The following is an 18686-nucleotide window of genomic DNA, read 5'->3' as shown; positions in this document are numbered from 1 at the left end:
CCCCTTTTTGTGTAATTTATTGCCACTGCATAGTCTAAGACAGTCTTTTTTGAGGATTCAGAGATGGTTGAACTTGTGTAAGCTTAGTAGCTTGCAGATGTGATGTCAAGTCTCTTGGAAATATAGAGAAACATTATGGAAAAGTCAACTTATCTGACAGACTGAGTAGAGCTCAGGGAAACTCCCTTCACACATGACCTACAATAGAAATCTGAACTAAGGTGGCCTGTGTGGGGATGGGTGATACAGTGCTTTGCTTTGATTGCCTGAGTTTCGAATCTGTTCAAATGATATGAGAAGGCTACTGTTGTGACTATGTTGAAGTCTTTCTGTCTGTGTTTAATATTGTACTGATCTCTAGGTCTACTCTAGAACTACCAGCACAACAACAGGGATGATTCAAGCATGTGAATCTATGAAGGATTCAATATTGGAGAAATATCTTCTGAGGGAACTGTCCAGAGGGCGCAATGATTTCAGAAGGTGATTCCTGCATTGAACACCATGGACTCTGTCTGGTGCTTAGTAAAGGGATGTCAATAGCTATTTGAAGCTTTGTTTGTAGGGGTAATGAGAGGTCCATGAATCCTGCCGCCGCCCCCTCCACGCTACATAAATCGAACAGACCAGTGAGTTGCTCCTCCTCGCTGCCGCCACTATCCCAGGACAGACAGCTGGGTTGATCTTTTGTTTCATGCACATACGGAGGACAAACAGCTGGGGTGCCTCCAAGTTCCCTCCACAAACCCCGGACCGGCAACTGATGTTCCTCATCATTGCTGCCCCCGCATACATAAGGCAAATAGGTGGAGTCCCTGCCTGTCATTTCCTGTGCTACATGGCACCTCTCGCCCACATAGCACATAGGCACAACCTCAACATCATCTCCTACGTTGACGACACCCAGCTGATCTTCTCCCTCACCAAAGACCCCCACACCGCCAAAACCAACCTCCACAACTGGACGCCCACGTCCACGCCGCCTACTGGATGAGAAACAGCCGACTGAAGCTGAACTCGGACAAGACGGAGGTCCTCATCCTCGGATCCACCACCACAGCCTGGGAAGACTCCTGGTGGCCAACTGCACTAGGAGCACCCCCTACACCCACCGACCACGCACGCAAACTAGGGGTCATCCTCGACTCCACCCTGTCCATGACGAAGCAGGTCAACGCCGTCTCCTCCTCCTGCTTCAACACCCTCCGCATGCTCCAGACTCATCAAGTGGATCCCCACCGAGACTAGAAGGACGATCACCCAGGCCCGAGTCAACAGTAGACTGGACATCGCTTCCTTCACACCCCGGACACACTTCCCCTCGCTACCTCCACATACCCAGCAAAGACAGGCGGGGTTCCGTCAGCTCCCTCAACATGTTACTGCCACACCATACTCCGGCCAGGCCCGTGGGTGCCCCCTCGATGCCTGCACTTAGCCAGGGACAGAGGGACGGAGCTACCCCATGCTGCCTTGACAAGCCCAGGGCAAGGGCACGCGGTGGCTCATAGCTGCAGCCACACATCCGGAACAGACAGGGGAGGCGAGTGCCACTCACCCCATTCACATACCCAGGGCAGGCAGCTCCCACCACATGTCTTAGAAAGAATGCAGAGTTGCCCCTATTTCCCTCCATATACCCAGAAGAGAAAGGCAGAGTGCCCCCTTCACACACCAGATGAGCCTTAATGGGGTACCTCCTCGCTGGTACCCCCGTATACCCAGGTCAGACAGGAGGGATGCCAGCAGGGCACAAGTCCTATGAAAGGAAGTGGGGGGACTGTCAATATGCACATGACCTCATGACGTCACATGCTGAACGTGTCTTGGTATATGAAAATTACACCGGGACACGTTCAGCATATTTCTGTGGGGCCCAGCTTCTTGGCAGGGGGGACGGCGTCCACCCTGTAAAAAGAGAGGGCGGACGCCGTGTACCTGGGTGTACCCCCGACTCGAGCCCTAGATGGCAGCCTATCACGGCCGCCTGGTATCCTGAAAAAGTGCCTGCCTATTACTATCCCAGCATGACGAGGACAGACAGACAGGCTGCCTCCTCACGCCCCAGTCCGGGACAGGCATGATGGGTGCGCACCGGTCATGAGAACGCCTTTCTCCGCGGCTGACGTTGCCCTTTTAAGAGTCAGCCGCTGCTGGATGCTGCAGAGTGTCAGGGAGAGGGTGGGGTGGAGTGATGCAGGAGGGGGGGGGGCATTAGGTGGGGTGACAGCTCCTCCGTGATCCCTCGGCCCGCAGAGTGACACGAGCAGAGGAGGCGAGAGCACCCAGCCGCAGGTCTGTCTGTCCCCCAGCGCCGCGCCACAGACCGACCCAAGCGGACCAGCAAAGTAGGGGTGTGCAACTCCAGCAGCCCCCGGAGCCCACCACCAATAGCATCTATCAGGCGGCATCTGCAGCCCAGCAACGGTACCCGCTGCCCAGCGACGCAACATCCCTGGTCCATCGACTGCGGCACCCAGCGCTGTCTGTATCCGTCCTCGGACTGTCCGCTGTCCGCAGACCAGTGGCCGTTTCCCCGTCTGCAGCCGCGGTCCAGCCACAGCGGTGTCCGTGTTTGACCGTCGGCCCACTAGAACAGTATTGACGGAACCGCATCCGCGCAGAATCCACCGACAGAGAGGGTGACTGGCCCACCGGGCCCCCAGCAGCATCCACAGACCACCACAAGCAGGTGAGGCCAGGCGGGGGCAGAGGAGCTTTCTAGAGGGGCAGGGGGTGGAAAGAAAGGCGGGGCTACATCAGTGTCCCCTGCCTCGAGCCATGCAGCTGACCGAATCTATTCAGTGGCCTCAGACGTGTCGAAGGCTCCTGGAGATACCTAGCCAATGATGAAACGTGTGGTTTCCTAAAGTACTGAGTGCAACCAAACACGAGGATTGGGGGATGCAGAGTGTCTGCTCAAACCCCCCAGAATGCAGCTAGCACGAGTTTTTGTAAGGTTAAGACCTTGGAGAAAGCACGAACCAGAAGGGCGTGTAATATATTGTATATAATGCGGTTTTATATAGCTCTCGTTCGCTAGTTACACGGTCCCTTGCCTGCTGGTGAGATGCGATGAAGGGAGGTCATCAAAGTAGATCGTGAAATTGAGGTTAGTTCGGAGGATTGGTGCTGAGTAAGTGATAGAACGAGTTCTCACACTTGTATATCTGAACCTAATGACGTCTAACCACGTCAAACGTGCATTAAAAACCTTCCACTGGCTCTGACGAGAGTCTAAAATCAAATTGAATACAGAACTTCAAATCCTCATCCTGGTTGCAGCCCCAAATAAATCTAAGGTGTGGACACAACCTGAAACACCTACCCTGAGGCAGGGCCTTAAATGTTACTTGACTGCCGACCCCAAAAACCCTAACCGAGGCGCAGTCGCTGAAACACCTACCCCAGCCCCAGAGCCTGAAACACCTGCCCCAGCCCCAGAGCCTGAAACACCTGCCCCAGCCCCAGAGCCTGAAACACCTGCCCCAGCCCCAGAGCCTGAAACACCTGCCCCAGCCCCAGAGCCTGAAACACCTACCCCAGCCCCAGAGCCTGAAACACCTGCCCCAGCCCCAGAGCCTGAAACACCTGCCCCAACCCCAGAGCCTGAAACACCTGCCCCAGCCCCAGAGCCTGAAACACCTACCCCAGCCCCAGAGCCTGAAACAGGGCACATATGGAGGCAGCATGGCCAGAAACAGGGCACATATGGAGGCAGCATGGCAGTCTTACCCTTTCGGCTGAGCCTGGAAGTCCTATCTCTTGCCAGCGTCTGCAGTTCCCCACTCTGCATGGAGACTGAGAAATCAATTTCCTGACCACCAGACTTGAAAAACCTCGACCCAAGGTGAACGAGCATTACATTCATGTACTGACTGCACATAATTCAAAACTGGAAGTCTTAAATTGGCTCTTATAATGGTAGGGCTTACAATGTCTACCCATCACCACCTCTACCCTGGCTCCACAAGCTCAAAGTAATACCCCGGCACTCTAAAAAAAGTGCAGCATGAGGGCAAACCCTTGAATTCGAAACACAGAAGTCTTTAAATCCCCACTCTGACCGCCAGCAGTTAAAATCCTTACCCTGCTCACCTCACCCTAATCCCCTCATGTTGTTCACGTTGCTCTTAAGTGGAATAAGGTTCTCTTAATACACTAAGCTTAAGTTTAGAGGACGTACTATCTACTTAAGGAGCAATTAAAGCTACAGATTATCCAGAGACCACAGTAAGTTTAATATTCATGTCAGCTTAACTGCTATTGTGCACCGACAAGAAAAATGAAAATCCTCAATTGTGAGTGGTCCACCTCTTAATTAAAAGCAGATAAAAGGTTTTGAAGAAAGCTGAACAAAATGTATTTTTAAAAAATTGTGACTTAAAAACTATAATTTAACAAGACAAAAAAAACGTGACTCATCAAATGAAGGAATACAAATATTTAAGTAGAGTTTCTAAAAAAAAAATGCTTACTAATCCAAGACAATATCTGCAGTTGAAATTATTTTCAGTGCAATTTTTAAAAATCTGCAATCTCTTTCTACTACTCTGGCCTCTTCCAAAGTAGTTATTCCTACTCAGTCTTTGGTGAACAATATGTTCCAGTTTTTTCACAACCATGACTAGACCGATAAAATTCAGGAGGAATTATTAAAGGTGCAACAAGGACCATTGCAAATTCGAGTCTCTTGTCATAAAAAATATGAATGGTATTATAATTAAAAGTAAAATATCTAATTTGCTACTGGATATTGGCCCGGGAAGGATTCTTGATTCTGTTAAAAAAAATTAAGAAAGTATTGATTCTATTTATGACACTAAATTGATCTCTCAGTTCTGGCATTGTTCCAACTGGATTTAAAGCTGTAATAGCCCAGCCATTGTTTAAGAAACCCCAATTAGATGCAAACAAGTCACTAGATTTTAGACTTGCATCACTGATCCTATATGCTGACCAACTCTGGATGACATCAAGGCTAGTTGTGGGCAACAAGTGAGTACAGAATCAATGGTAATGTCTGTCGTTGTTGATCTAAGTACTTGAAAATGGTAGTGGTGTCAGTACGGTAATCCTATTGGAACAGTCTCCTGCTTCTGACATTGCCTGTTCATTCAAGGTTTATCGTGCCATCCAAGGTACATCCTTACAGTGGATACAGTTTGTTCTTTATTAGAGGACTCCAGGAGTTCAACTTGGGTCGTATTTCAGTGAGATTAAAACACTGGGGCCGATTATGATGACGGTGGGACCGCCACCGACAGCCCGTCAGTGGCGGTCCCACCACCATCGGGACTATGTTATCCACCTGCCATATTACCATGGCGGGCCGGTAGTTGGTGGTCTGACCGCCATGCATCCAACGGGCTCCTAGAGCCCGCCGGTGCATTGGAGGGGAATCATATCCCTACAACGGTGGCGGTGCCTACCAGGCACCGCCATAGGGATTATGATGTCCCTTTCCGCCAGCCTTAGAAAAAGCAGGGGGAAAGGGACTTTGGGAGCCCTTAGTGGGCCCCCCTTACCCCCTGGCCCTAAACTGTGGGCTTTGCCCCACTACATATCCCTGCACCATGTGGCAGGCACCGCATGTTGCCTGCCACATAGTGCAGGGATATGTCAGGTGTCCCCTTTATGCATTGCGGCATGTGCTGCAGCCAGCACCACCCGCCGCAATGCAAAGGATAGGCATTGCGACAGTGTGATGGCGGTCGCATCGTAATGTCTCTATCGGGACTGCTGACAGCCTGTCGGGTGGTCTCGTTTTGATAGGGTGGCAGGCGGACGTAAGCCTGCCGCCACCCTAATCAGCCCCATTGTTTGGGGGCTACTACAGGTTCTTCGTATGTCCCCATAAATTTTTTCTACCTGTGTTTATTTGTTTGTCTTCTACTTGACACACAGATACTGTTCTGCCTTCAAGAAAATTAGTTTGACTGCCCGAGAGTCACCCCAAGCACTTGAAGCAGTTCAGTCATGGATGTTAAAATACTTCATGAAGTAGAACCCACACAAAAAAGAAATTACATTTATCCATAACCAACCTAACAGCTCGGTCTACAGTCTTATAGCCTTTGTTTATCGGTACTGCTCCTCTTCTAGTGAATGAAGCGAGGACAAAATATTGATCTAAAAATATTGGGATACAGAAATATCAGATATTAAATATCTTGACCCACAAATATTGTGGAGCACAAATATCGTTGACAAGAATATTGTTTTTTGAAGTAAGCAATATCATTGTAAATAATATTGCTACTATTAATATAATTTTCACTAATATAGTGGTAAGAATATTGTTTTAAAATTAATTTAATGCGTTTCAGTTGATGTATTAATTTTATGTTAATATTGTTTATGTAAAAGGTATTAAATGTTTTTAAGATATAGATTGTAATTTTAAGTGATTTCGAATTTTTTATACATTTTTAATAATAATTTATAGCATCGTAGTGGGTTGTTGGGTTTGTAGGGGGAGAGGGTGGAAAGTTAATTATGTAATAATTAAGGATTATTTAATACCTTTTATTTAATGGTATGATTGATATTTATTACGTAATTTGTTTAATACTGATTTATTTTTGTTATTTGAGGACTGTTCCGTTTGTAGGGGTATAAGGTGGGTAGTTAAGTATTAATTAATTAACAATTAACTATTAAATCTTAATTCATTGATTTTTAACTGTTATTTATGGAATACTTATTTATTTTAGTTGTGGACTGCTAGATGTGTAGAGGTTTAGGGTGGGATGTTACTTAAGTATTAATTAATTAGCAAATAATTACTAAGTGTTAATTAATTATTTAATAGATTTTTTATTATGTAAAATATGAATACTGATTTATTTTATTTATTATTTTGAGGGATGCTAGGTTTGTAGGGGTACAGGGTGGACTGTTAAGGTATAATGAGCTATTCATTATTATTTGTAAATCAATTACTTAATTACATTTTAAATATCTAAATTGTGAAATACGTTTTTAATGTCATTTTATTTTAGTTTCAGGATTTTAGGTTTGTAGGGGTCTAAGATGAGAAGTTAAGTATTAATAAACAATTAATATTAATTTTCAATTGATTATTACATTTATTTTAAATATGTAAGCTAATGAATAACTATTTTTTTAGTTATGTTTTAGGTCCCGGCTGCTAGGTTTGTAGGCGAATAAGGCGTGAAGTTAATACATAAATGAATAATTGAATAGCAATTATTTATTAATTGATCATTTTTATTGATTACTAGTTATGTAATTTGTGTTTTTGTTTTTCAGTATACCGATGTTTTATGTTAATTACTTTTTTAATTAAGAGTTTATTATTTTTTATACCTATATGTAATGTGTTTGAAGTGAAGCATTTTCCCTACTCTTGCTTAGAATGCAGTAGGAGGAGTAAAATGAACCTCTTCGCAGGTAACACTTTCCCTATTGTTGCACTTTCTGGCGTGGGAATAGTACATTTCATCTCTCTGAAATCCAGCGGGTTTCCTACTGTTCCACAGACTGGAGTGGTAATAGTAAGTGTTACCCCTATATTTTCCCTGCTGTTGCGCATTCTGGAGTGGACGGTTGCACCTGTGAAATAATACGGATTGAAACTTTTTGAACTAACCACCAAGTAAACATAATTCCTCGAAGTACAGGATAAAGGGCCTGCTTTGAGACATTGGGAAACCACTCACATTACCACTATATAGATGGAACTATAACATCTCCACAGAGATGGTGGATATATAACAATCCGAGTACATGATTAGACTGGACCTTGATCAATTAGAGAATCTCTCCCCAAGATACGAATATACCATTAGGGAAATTTGACTTCCTGACAGTATACCTAATTGATGACCTCTATCTGGACAATAAAGTATACCTAACTGATGACCTCTATCTGGACAATTAAGTATCCCTTTTTGAACTTGAAATAATTCTACGTTAAACAACGCATAGAACCCCCTGGTCACTACACAGATGTAACGAAATGTTTTTTTGGTGCTGAAGAAGGTGATATAAAATTGTTTTTTTCACCGAAAAGTGCGTAGACCAGTTATTACACATCAGGGAATCCTACCCAAGAACCAGACAAAAGAAGAACTAATCAGTAATAACTGAACAGACTTTTGAATGCTAATTTTGACTTCTACAATCATGTTGGACAGTAACAGCGAGTAGGATCCCACCTACAGATGTGTATTTTATTGTCAGTTTTTGTGTGGTATGGTTGATAGTATGTTTGAAAGGTGAGAATGGAGGTATGATGGTTTTATATGGGGGTTTCCACAATTGAGAGATTTAATTCTCTAATTTTCAATTAAATTAAATGTTTAAATGAATTTGTATTCATTTGTAAATGTTTTTTGTGATCACATGAGTTTAAAACATATAAAAAAATAAAAAAAAACACAAATGTTTTGATAAATAATAAAACTAAGAAAAAAGTTTATGTGATGAGATTTTGTTTTGGGGAAATGTCATTTTTTGAGTGATTACCAATGTTGAAATAAGAAAGGTCTGATAAGAGGTTGTTTCATAGTTGTTTACCCAAATAAACAGGCACCATAAAATGCAGGATACATTAAGGTTGCCTGCATATTATTAGACGAATCCAAATTTCTGATCCAGGATCGAAGAGAGATTGAGGTACTGATAGCTCTCACCTTCGAGTCGGCAGTATCAAGGCACGACGATGATATGCCTAGAAGCACTTTATCTGTCACATAACACTACTTGAGAGTACTGGCATAAGTCCTCCTGCACATGCAGTGAAACGTGCAGGGCAATGTCCCATAAATCATGTGTATATCATGCTAAAAAGCAATTAGCGTTCAATGTTTCAGTGTCATAGTGCCAGCTAAGAAAATGTTCTTCCTCCAGGCTCACAATCTTTTAGAGTCACTGTCCGAAGGAGTTGTAGGAAATTTGCCTACCATCTGGCCCACGTAGAAGGAGTCTTGTATGACCAAACTCTCAGAAGAAGAGTGCGTGGAGAGGAACACAGGATCTCCAAGAGCGGAGCAATAGTATCTGCCTACCAGTTTATTTGCAAAACATAGAAACTCTAGCGGGACAGATAAATCTGGGGTACTTAGTCAACAATAATACATGTTATTAGTAGACTAAACTCTTCTTTTATATTCCCTGCTTATATTACCTAACCACATATACTCCTTTCAAATCCCCATATGTAAGAGTCAAGGCAAAAATAATTCTATGTATTTCATCTAATGAACATTATTCTGCATTATGTTCAGTTCCCAAATTCAAAACTATCAATATGTTGCCACACTGTCTTTGTTATTATCACAATTTGAACAATAGGTATTTCAGTCTTACAACATAAGTAAGCGTGGTCCGCCTTTAGATAGTCCACCACATAACAGATTGCCAGGTTGTATGTGAGTGATTAATCCTCGTAGTATTTAATGACATTCAAATAATGAATTCCTTCTTTAGCCTTCCAGGGTGGACTTGCATAAAGTCAGACGTGCTTCAGCCTCACAACTTACAGCCTCATCAGGACAAGACAGTGTGTGAATAGAAATAATTCAGGCTAAAGTCAAGCAATCAATATATCAGCCGTTCAAACATTACCATCCTTGGAAATCCAACACTAGAAAAGATTTCCTGGTGAGCTCATGCTATTACTAGTGCAGTCATGCTCCTTAGAAGCTTGGAAAGATCCACCAGAACCAAGATATATTTGTTACTTGACTGTGAGGCTGGGGGGTCAAATGAACTGATGATGTCTATTTCCACCCGCTCATAGAGAACACCTACAATGGCAGAGGCCCTAACTGTGCTCCTGTCATACCATTCACCTGGCAAGTGGAAGATTCTACAGAACCTTTCTGTGTCTCAGCGCATCCCTGGCCAGTAGAACAGAGGGTTCAACCTATCCTGGGAATTTGTAATCCCTAAGTCTCCTGTTAAGGGCACTTCATGGAACACTGGCAACAGGAAGTTCCTGTGCACTAATGGAACCAATAGCTTCGTTCTAGTACCCGGCTCAAGATTCCCTGGCTCACTACAAAGTAGGCCATCCTCCCAGCAAACACAGTGTTTCATGGCCAATCCTCTGTTGGCCTGTTCTTGGGCTACCTTCCAAAGTCCCACAAGCATAGGACACTCCTCCTGTCCCTTGCAGAAATTTTCCTCTGTAGTCTCTTCAGCAGCTAGCAAACTTTGAACCGCTCAAACATGGGGAATTCAAATGGCGCCCCAGCTGTGATTGGTTCAAGACCCTAGTAAAGATGCCAAACATGGTGTTAAGAAACATCGCAGGATCCGTACCTGGTGCAGGGAATTCTTGTAAGGATGTAGACAACATTGGAAAGATAGACATTGGCAAATCCAGCATCAATAGATCCAGGGGCATCACTGCCAGAGAAGTTGGCACCAGGAGATCCGACTCCGGGGATAGGTCCCACTGTGGAACAGGAGCTGAGTCACCTGGAGAGTGGTCAGATGGCTCTACCAGGACCAACTCAGACTCCAAGGATGAAGATCCCGTTGAAGATTGGGTTGGGCCAGGAGACTTACCTTGTTTCTTATGTTTCCTTTGCTTCTTCTTCAGGGGGGGAATTTGTACGCACGCTACTCACCAGTGAGGGTCTCAAGGTGCTGAGGGGAGGGATGTACGTCGTTACAATGCATGCTTTTACCACGCATGCCTTTAGGATGCAACTTTTACAACGCAAACCATTACAACGCATAGCGCTTCGGGGTGCTGCATAGTGGATAGTTTAATTTACTATTCCAACTCCAGTCCCCGTGGATAGTAGGGAAGGTGTTGGATAGTAAATTAAATCTATTCCCTATCCTAGAGCGCCCCCCAGCGCAATGCGTTGTAATGGTTTTCGTTGTAATAGTTGCATCGTAAAGGCACTGCGTGGTAAAAGTTGCGTTGTAAAGGATGTTTCCCGAGGGGAGGGTCCGCAGATCTGGTTAGCTGAAGAGCCAGGTCTTGAGGGTCTTCCTCAAGATGTTCTGGGGGGGGAGTGCGCCTGATGTATGCTGGTAGGTCGTTCCAGGTCTTGGCTGCAATGTGAGAGAATGATCTTCTGCCTGCTCTGGCTCTGTGGATGCACGGGGTTTCAGCCAGAGTGAGGTTGGAAGATCGGAGGTTTCTTTTGGGTACTTGGAAGTTGATTCTGTTGTTGATGTATTTGGGTTGGTTATTGTGTAGGCATTTGTAGGCATGGGTGAGGATTTTGAAGGAGACTCTTTTCTTCACCGGGAGCCAGTAGAGTCTTCATAGGTGTTGGCTGATGTGTGCGTGTCGGGGGATGCCAAGGATGAGTCTGGCGGCTGTATTCTGCATTGTCTGTAGTTTGCGGAGTAGGGTTTTGTTGATGCCGGCGTAGAGTGCATTTCCATAGTTCAGTCTGTTGGTGATGAGTGCATGGGTGACTGTCTTCCTTGACTCGGGGGGGTATATATGAAGGTCTTGCAGAGGATGCGGAGGGTGTTGAAGCAGCTGGAGGTGATGGCGTTATCCTGTCGGTTCATGGTGAGTGATGAGTTGTTTTTGGCGTGGTCTGAGGGGATATTTGGGCTTCCGAGGGTAGCCGGCCACCAGGTCTTGTGGTTTTAGGAAAGATATTCTCTAAATATAGGCTCAGGGATACCTTCTGATCTTGCAACCTTTCATAGCCTTCACTACATAGGTTCAACTCCTGTTGGCAGAGTCTTTAATGTTCAATGTGCACAACGGTGGAATGAATCCCCACGTTTCAATCAGATACGCGCTTGACTGCCAGTAGTCTGTGGAATAAACCCTGAAAATTGTTTTGTTCAGAGGCTCACAATGAGTGCATGTCATGCTGAAGAAATTATCATTAACAACTGTAATGCAAAATGTACTCTATTGCACATAATCATTGCACACACACTTTCCTCTTCCTAGTTTTGGCAATGGTTTATTTCTAAATCCTTTGTAGCCAACTTATTTGACTCAGTCATCTGAATAATTAGGAACTGTTTGGCCTTTCATGAGCTCCCTGTAGCACAAATGTGCTGTGTTCTCTATAAGCCCTGATGATGATCTGTGGGCTTGATTGTCCATAACTTCAAAACAGCACTGCCAATCCCAAGTGGACTACTGCAACACACAAATTCGTCCATGCAGATGGCAGATTCGTCCACGCAGATGGCAGAGTCTTAAACCATCACGAGGAACCTAAAATTCCAGTTCACAGCCCTTATCACTTTGTAAAATTTAGTTATTTGAACCAATAAGGTTGTAAGGGGCTTTCTTTAAGGTTGAATTACTTCTAAAGCGTACACAAACTCTGGTGCTTCACAGAGATTATAATATACATCAGACCCACGTTCTTTTGTAGGGAATTGAGGAACTGTCTTTGACCATTACAAAAGTAATTCCTTTTTCCACTTTGTAGATCTGACAGGAAGGAATTCTAGGATACAATCTTGTCTACTGACTGAAATACTTTAGTTATCCGCCTAACCAGTCTTTCAGCAAGGTTTTATTTATGAAATTGGAAGCAGGGTTGAGCTGTTCGACTAAAAGAACCCCACATTAGTGGATTGGGGTGTATTGTGTTCCAGTCCTGAAATAAACATCTGAGATGCAAAGCCTGAAATACCTGCCCTAGCAATGGGCCCACTATTTCAAGATAGCCAACCAGAGCTTGAAACAGACTCAGTTGCTAAAAAACCCTGAAATTTCAGCCCTGGATTCCGCAGAGTGTAAATGACTACTATGGTTAGTAATGTCTGAAATCCTCTCATTGGCTGCCTGGGGAAGACCAAGAACATGCTGTCCTGGCCCCAGCTGCATGTGCATCAAAATCATACCATGGCTGCGGAGCCGTAAACACCTTCCGATATGGCCTGAATGCCCTACTGTGGTAGGAAGAGCTGGATGCATGTTTCTTGGCTTTTAGAGCCTGAAATCCCTACAGAGGCTCTCAGAGCTGGAAATCCCATAGCTGGATTGTGACCCTGAATTTTCACACCTGGCTGTCGGGCCATACAATCACTAATTGGACTGCAGCTTTGCCTAGTGCAGATCTGGGAGGCTAGACTTTCAAATCTGCACTCGAGCCTAGAGACACCCCTGAGGATGGAGCCATTGCTTCCTGGGGCGCCAGCGAAGGACCCTCATCCGCCATCTGGCATGTGGCAACAACAGGGTGCACGAGGCAAAGGACTTATAGAATTGGGATCGGAGACTGAGCCAGAGACACTGGAATTATATCCTGAATGTCAAAATATCTCTAACGTGTAGAAAAAGCCTTCATGTAAGGTTGTGTCCAGCACAGCCGCCTTTATGTAGGGTGGGGTGGGGGGCGATGGGACTTTTGGGCACTGATAGTGAAACCCAAGTCACAGAGAAGGTTAATGAATATATTCCATGACCAGTGCAGGAGACCCCACCATCATCAGCCAGGCATCCAACGATGGAAACACATGGCTCGTGACCTTTGCAAAACCCCATGGTGCAGTGGTCAACCTAAATAGCAGTACCCATAAACTGACAGATCTGAGATTCCGTGGTGAACCTCAGGGAACGTGCATAAGCGGGTTCGATTGGTAGATGAAAGTAGATGTGCTGGAGATCAAGGAATGCCAGCCGGTCACTCGCGTTGAGGGATTCTAAAACCTGGCTCAAAACCTGTCTAAGGATTAGTATTTGACTTTGTTCTGCCAAATGAACAGATTGAAGAGGCCAAGGGCCCAACAAGGTTTTCTCCAGGGCAGCCCAGTATAAGGTCCTACAGTGCCTTGTTAAAGTTATCAGTGGCTCTTAAACGTCGTTGACAGTTTGAAAGAAAATGTAGTAAAAAATGTTTAGCTTGTTGGCATAAGGGATGGGGTGAGGGACAAATGTATTTGTAGATTTAGCTCACGTTTAGGGGTTAGGATTACTGGGTTAGAGTAAGGTATGATGGGAGGGATGGTGTAAGGTTACACACTGGAATAAGGGCAAGGAGTAAGAGTTAGTATTAGGGTAAGAGTTAGGAATGGATCAAGTGACAGGGTTGATGGATCAAGTGACAGGGTTAGGATTAGTTTAAATTTAGTTAACGGTTAAAGAATGATTTAAGTACAGGCATGAAGGGAAATTGGTATGGTCAGCCTGGATCAAGGGTTCATGTTAGGGTTGGTGGGAGGGTCTGTTGCAGTAAGGAAAGGTGTGATGTCAGGTTTAGGAGTTATTTACCTTAGATTTAAAGTAAAGAAAGGTGTAAGTGATTAGGTAAGGGATGCTGTAAGAAGAATGTGTGGGACAAAGCCCTCTCCGTTCTATGTGCAACACAACAACATCATGAGGCGGTGGCTGCGGGAAGCAATGTCCCATATCTCAATCACACCATCCAGGTACACATATGATCAGACGGGTGTGGTTCTGTTCTCCTACTGAGCTTAATGTGTACTGGTTATTAATACTCTAACATATGTTGTGATACAGCTAAAACAGCGAGCAGTTGGTGCATAAAGAATTCCCAAACACATGCAATTGGAACTCAGAATGGCTATTTCTTTTTTTGTTAAAGTGACAGAATGAACGTTGAAATTTTCCAGATTTTCAAATGTGTCTATAACCGCCCGGGGTTTTATGGCATGTTACCAGAATTTGCATCGAACTCTTCGCCCAGTTGTATGGCTCCACTGCACTTTCAGAGTCTAGGTACGATTAATGGTTTGGGGATTCTCGTTGACCAGAGCCAAGATGGTTTGCGGTCATTGTGTTTAGTCAGCAAGTATCTGGCTGTCCAGAGAAGGAGGTAGTATTGGTTCATATTGGGCAGTGGACCATATGGGATGTATCTCATCCTTTCAGTGATTTTTTTTATGCCTAATCTAGATGGATGGATGTACTGAAGGACTTTACAGTTTATTTCAGTTCAGTGGATGCACCCTGTCTATTGCCCGGCTACAGTATGTAAGCCAACTTGTTCCAAAAGGTCTGTGAGCGTAGGAGTTCGCAGCTGATTTGGCAATGCCGAGCCATCGATATATCTTTGGTGCAGTAGTGTGCATGTAATAGTGCCAGGATATGCATCGGGTCCATTCTAAAGGTGTAATGCACTGCATGCATATGTCTGGGCCGAAGTTACTGAGGTGCCATGTTTGATGGTGAATGCTGTTGGGAATATGTGTGACATGCTGCATGATGTGTTGATTGATTGATTGTTCTGTAGGAATTGTGAATATTATTTCTTGGTTTTGGGTGTTGCAGGGAGAACTGCAATAACCTACGATACATTTATCTGAGCAGTGTTGGATCCAGAGAGAAGTGTTGGATCCAGGTGAGGATTTTTCTTCCAGATGTTCTGCTGCAAGATTGGTTACCCTGTGGTGAAAAAAAGCAAACAGAAAACTAAGCAGGCTTTGCATTCAAGAATCCATAAATCACAGTCAATTAGTTGAGATAATACAATGAATAAGTAAGATGGGGGGAACAGAGGAGTAGGGGATTCTCTACCATAAGTGTCCCATGATATTCTTGACCCTGCCTGTATCAGATCATAGTTCAGCGTATGTCCAGACTGCTGTCTAAACTTGGTATGCATAATCCATACAATATCAAAAATAAACACAGATGTGGGCGTCCACTTTTGCAGAGGTAACAAAAATAGTCTATTGTTGTTTTAAAGTTCCAGCATGACCGCCACACTAAGAAACGTGTTGACCATCTTGAGCATTCCATAATGGTCTCCTGGTTTAGATAAAGTGGCCACGTGGGATGAGGCACACTGCAGATGAAAGCACTGCAAAAGAGCGTGACGAATAATGCACCAGCTCAGATCCAGTAACGTCAAATACTTTTTACATCTTGGCTAGACAGCACAAGCACAGTCTCAAAGAGACATGTTGTTTTCAATCTGTGGGCTTCAGCCCGCCCATAGGCTTACCAATTGCTCGCTCCATCGTCGCTCTGAAATCCTTTTTACCCATTTGTCCATGGCATGGATGCTTCATGCCTCTTCTTGTGTTTAGCCATCCCCCAAACACAGTTTTTCATGAATTCCCTTTTTTGATTTTTTATTGTCTCAATTAGATGTGTGGGTGAGTTGTTGCTAAAAGCTCACTGTGAATAGCCATGCACTTTTTAAAAATACAAGTATAGCTCTCACCTAGATAGCAACATTGACGCCACCAATAACTCCCAGATTGCCAAGATCTGCTGGCTTTGCCAATGCGTGTTAAGTATTTATCAGCTCGTCTAACTTTTTAGATTCTAGTAGCTTACCATCACAACCACAGATGTGAGACACACCCCCTTCCTGAAACTCCTGCAGCTCTGTCAAGAAGCACCTCGCCCTTGTTAGCTCGGAAACTACTCTCTGTCCTCTCATCGACCACCACCCTTGCATACAAACATATAGTAGCATAGGGCCAAATAAACATGAAATGCCTTAGCCACCAACGGCAACTAGAAGTAGCAGCAACTCACGGCTATCAGTGGATGCCAACACCGGCTTGCCCCTTCCGAAACTGGGATTCGATAAGTTGACTATTTTTAGGCAGAAATTCAGGAAAGGCTTTGCGGGACGAGGGAAGGGGCGGCTAGCTGCTGTGTTTCACAATAAAACTCTGTGGATCTGAGAAAGACCTTTTTAAGCGCCCAGGGCTTTGTGAATTTACAGTCCCTTGGATACAATGCACAACAGATTAGAGCTGGCACAGATCCAATCACTTGAACTGTGTAGGGCTAATCTCCGGTACAGCCGGTCCTGATATGCTTAATGACAGCACAGCATCCTTCAAAGCTTGTTTACTTCTACCAGGATCCTACGTCACCAGCCTGGCTGGTGTAACTGTCCTTGGTCACCTTCAACCTTGGTTTACATCCCTGTCTTTACCTATATCTATAAAGGACCATCTGTTCAGCCTCAGCTCAGTCACAGCTCCTAGTACACTCTGCTGAGGGCATCCGGGGACCTGGCCTGAGCAGCCCCACTCAGGTGCATCTGGTAGACAACAGACCGCACGCGCTTGGTCGAATGTTATGTCATTGTTAAGATGGCTGCCACAGTAACCTGTCCATTACATCTAGCATGACATTGAATATGCTTGCATCATCTTGCTCAGTGTTCCTATTGGTTAGCAATAGTCAGAATGTAATTGTCTGGAATTCTGCACTGTCTCTCTGGGGTGCAGCTCCAACCTATCACAGGACGCTTCAATGGAGATCAGCCCAGAGCACCTTGGGCTGCTAGGACTAGCGCCCTAGCCCATGTTGAATGCAATGGAGTTAGCTAACACCTCCACGCGGATTTGTAAGAGAAATATTTTGGTGCACCCAATGAACTTATGAGCTACTTGGTGACTTGCAAATGCACATTCCCCGTCACCAACCTTAATTATTTTAAATAGTTAGCTCATGGGGCTCACACCTCGGTAAAATACAAGAATATATTTTGGGACAAAGAATCGGCCTTGCAAGTAGTTAAAAGTAACCTAGAAAACATTCCGAGCTGAAGGTTGTCAGCCCATCTCCATGGATGTTTAAGAAAGCCAGTATGTGCCTCTGAAAGACATGTTTTGCTCAGCTGATTGGTGAAAACATATTACAGTTGAAATGCATGAATGTTCATGTGGGCGGGTCGAAGCCAGGCTTAGGTCGGGAGAAAGGATTGTGTCTCACCATGTCATCCTTACAAGAAAGGAGAACCTGGGTTACAAAATGCAAAAATAGATATGCAAATAAATCAGTCAAGTTCATCAAAACAGCTTAAAAAGCAGGCCCCTTCATATAAGTCAATAAATAATAGAATGTATACAAAAATAAATGTACCACTAGAAAGCACTTTGTCTTGTGTATTTATTGCAACATATTCGTTTTTACAGGTAGTTGTTAAAATGTTCTGATTGCCGCACAAGACCACCAACATGAAAAAAATATATAAAATATTACATTCTTGAAGAAATTGCAGATCAGAAGATTTGTTTAGAAACAAAGCTCCCCCCACCAAAATCATGAAAATGCTGCAATTTGGATTTTTATGCCCCCTGTAAAACACCAACACACATGCAATGTAATGTCTATTTAAAAACAGGCAGGGGCATAGTCAATAGGTTTCTCCTATGCGAAATCTATTGGCTTTGTCAATTTTGTTTACATAGTTGCACAGCAGCACCAGCTGATGTGCAACGTAACTTAAAGAAAAGAAAAAAAGCACTATGAAATGGCCAGCAATGACCAGTCTGTTATCTGCTTTAAGCCATATTGTGCAACCTTTAACAAACACAGTGTAGGAGGCTGGGGAGGGAAGTGGGGGTTCAAGCAACACAAGTGAGGAGGGTAACACAATGGAAAGCAGGAGGAGGGTGGGGGCGGGATGTTTTTTTTTTTAATAACTTCTGCGGGAGGTGACACGGGAAGGGCGGAACCTCAGAGAGTAGGGGAGCGTTTGTTAGAAACAATGGTCAGCAAAAGGTGGCACGGGGAGGGTGACTTCATGTGGATGTATGATGTTACAACGCGATCAAAATGATCGCGGTACATCACAACGCATCTTTTACAACGCAAGTCGTTACCACGCCTTGCGCTGTAGGGTGCTGGACTTAGGAATAGTAAGATTTACTATTCCAACTCCAGCCTATGTACAGTAGGGAAGGTGTTGGAATAGTAAATCTACTATTCCTTAGTCTACAGCGCCCTCCAGCGCAAGTCGTGGTAACGACTTGCGTTGTAAAAGATGCGTCGTAAT

General features: G+C 44.4%; 1 protein-coding gene across 1 annotated transcript in view; it reads left to right on the top strand.

Annotated features, from left to right (window-relative positions):
• The first annotated feature begins 2238 nt into the window (after positions 1–2238).
• The window catches only part of RTBDN (retbindin), a 103264-nt gene continuing 86816 nt past the window's right edge, over positions 2239–18686 (top strand). Inside the window, exon 1 of the mRNA XM_078689233.1 lies at positions 2239–2692. The gene's annotated coding sequence lies outside the window, so the exon portion shown is untranslated. The remainder of the gene's footprint in view (positions 2693–18686) is intronic.

The sequence above is a fragment of the Lissotriton helveticus genome, chromosome 1_1 (assembly GCF_964261635.1).
Source record: "Lissotriton helveticus chromosome 1_1, aLisHel1.1, whole genome shotgun sequence".
Lineage (NCBI taxonomy): Eukaryota > Metazoa > Chordata > Amphibia > Caudata > Salamandridae > Lissotriton > Lissotriton helveticus.
Note: the sequence above shows the minus strand (reverse complement) of the source record. Positions and strands in the feature narration are given on the sequence as shown.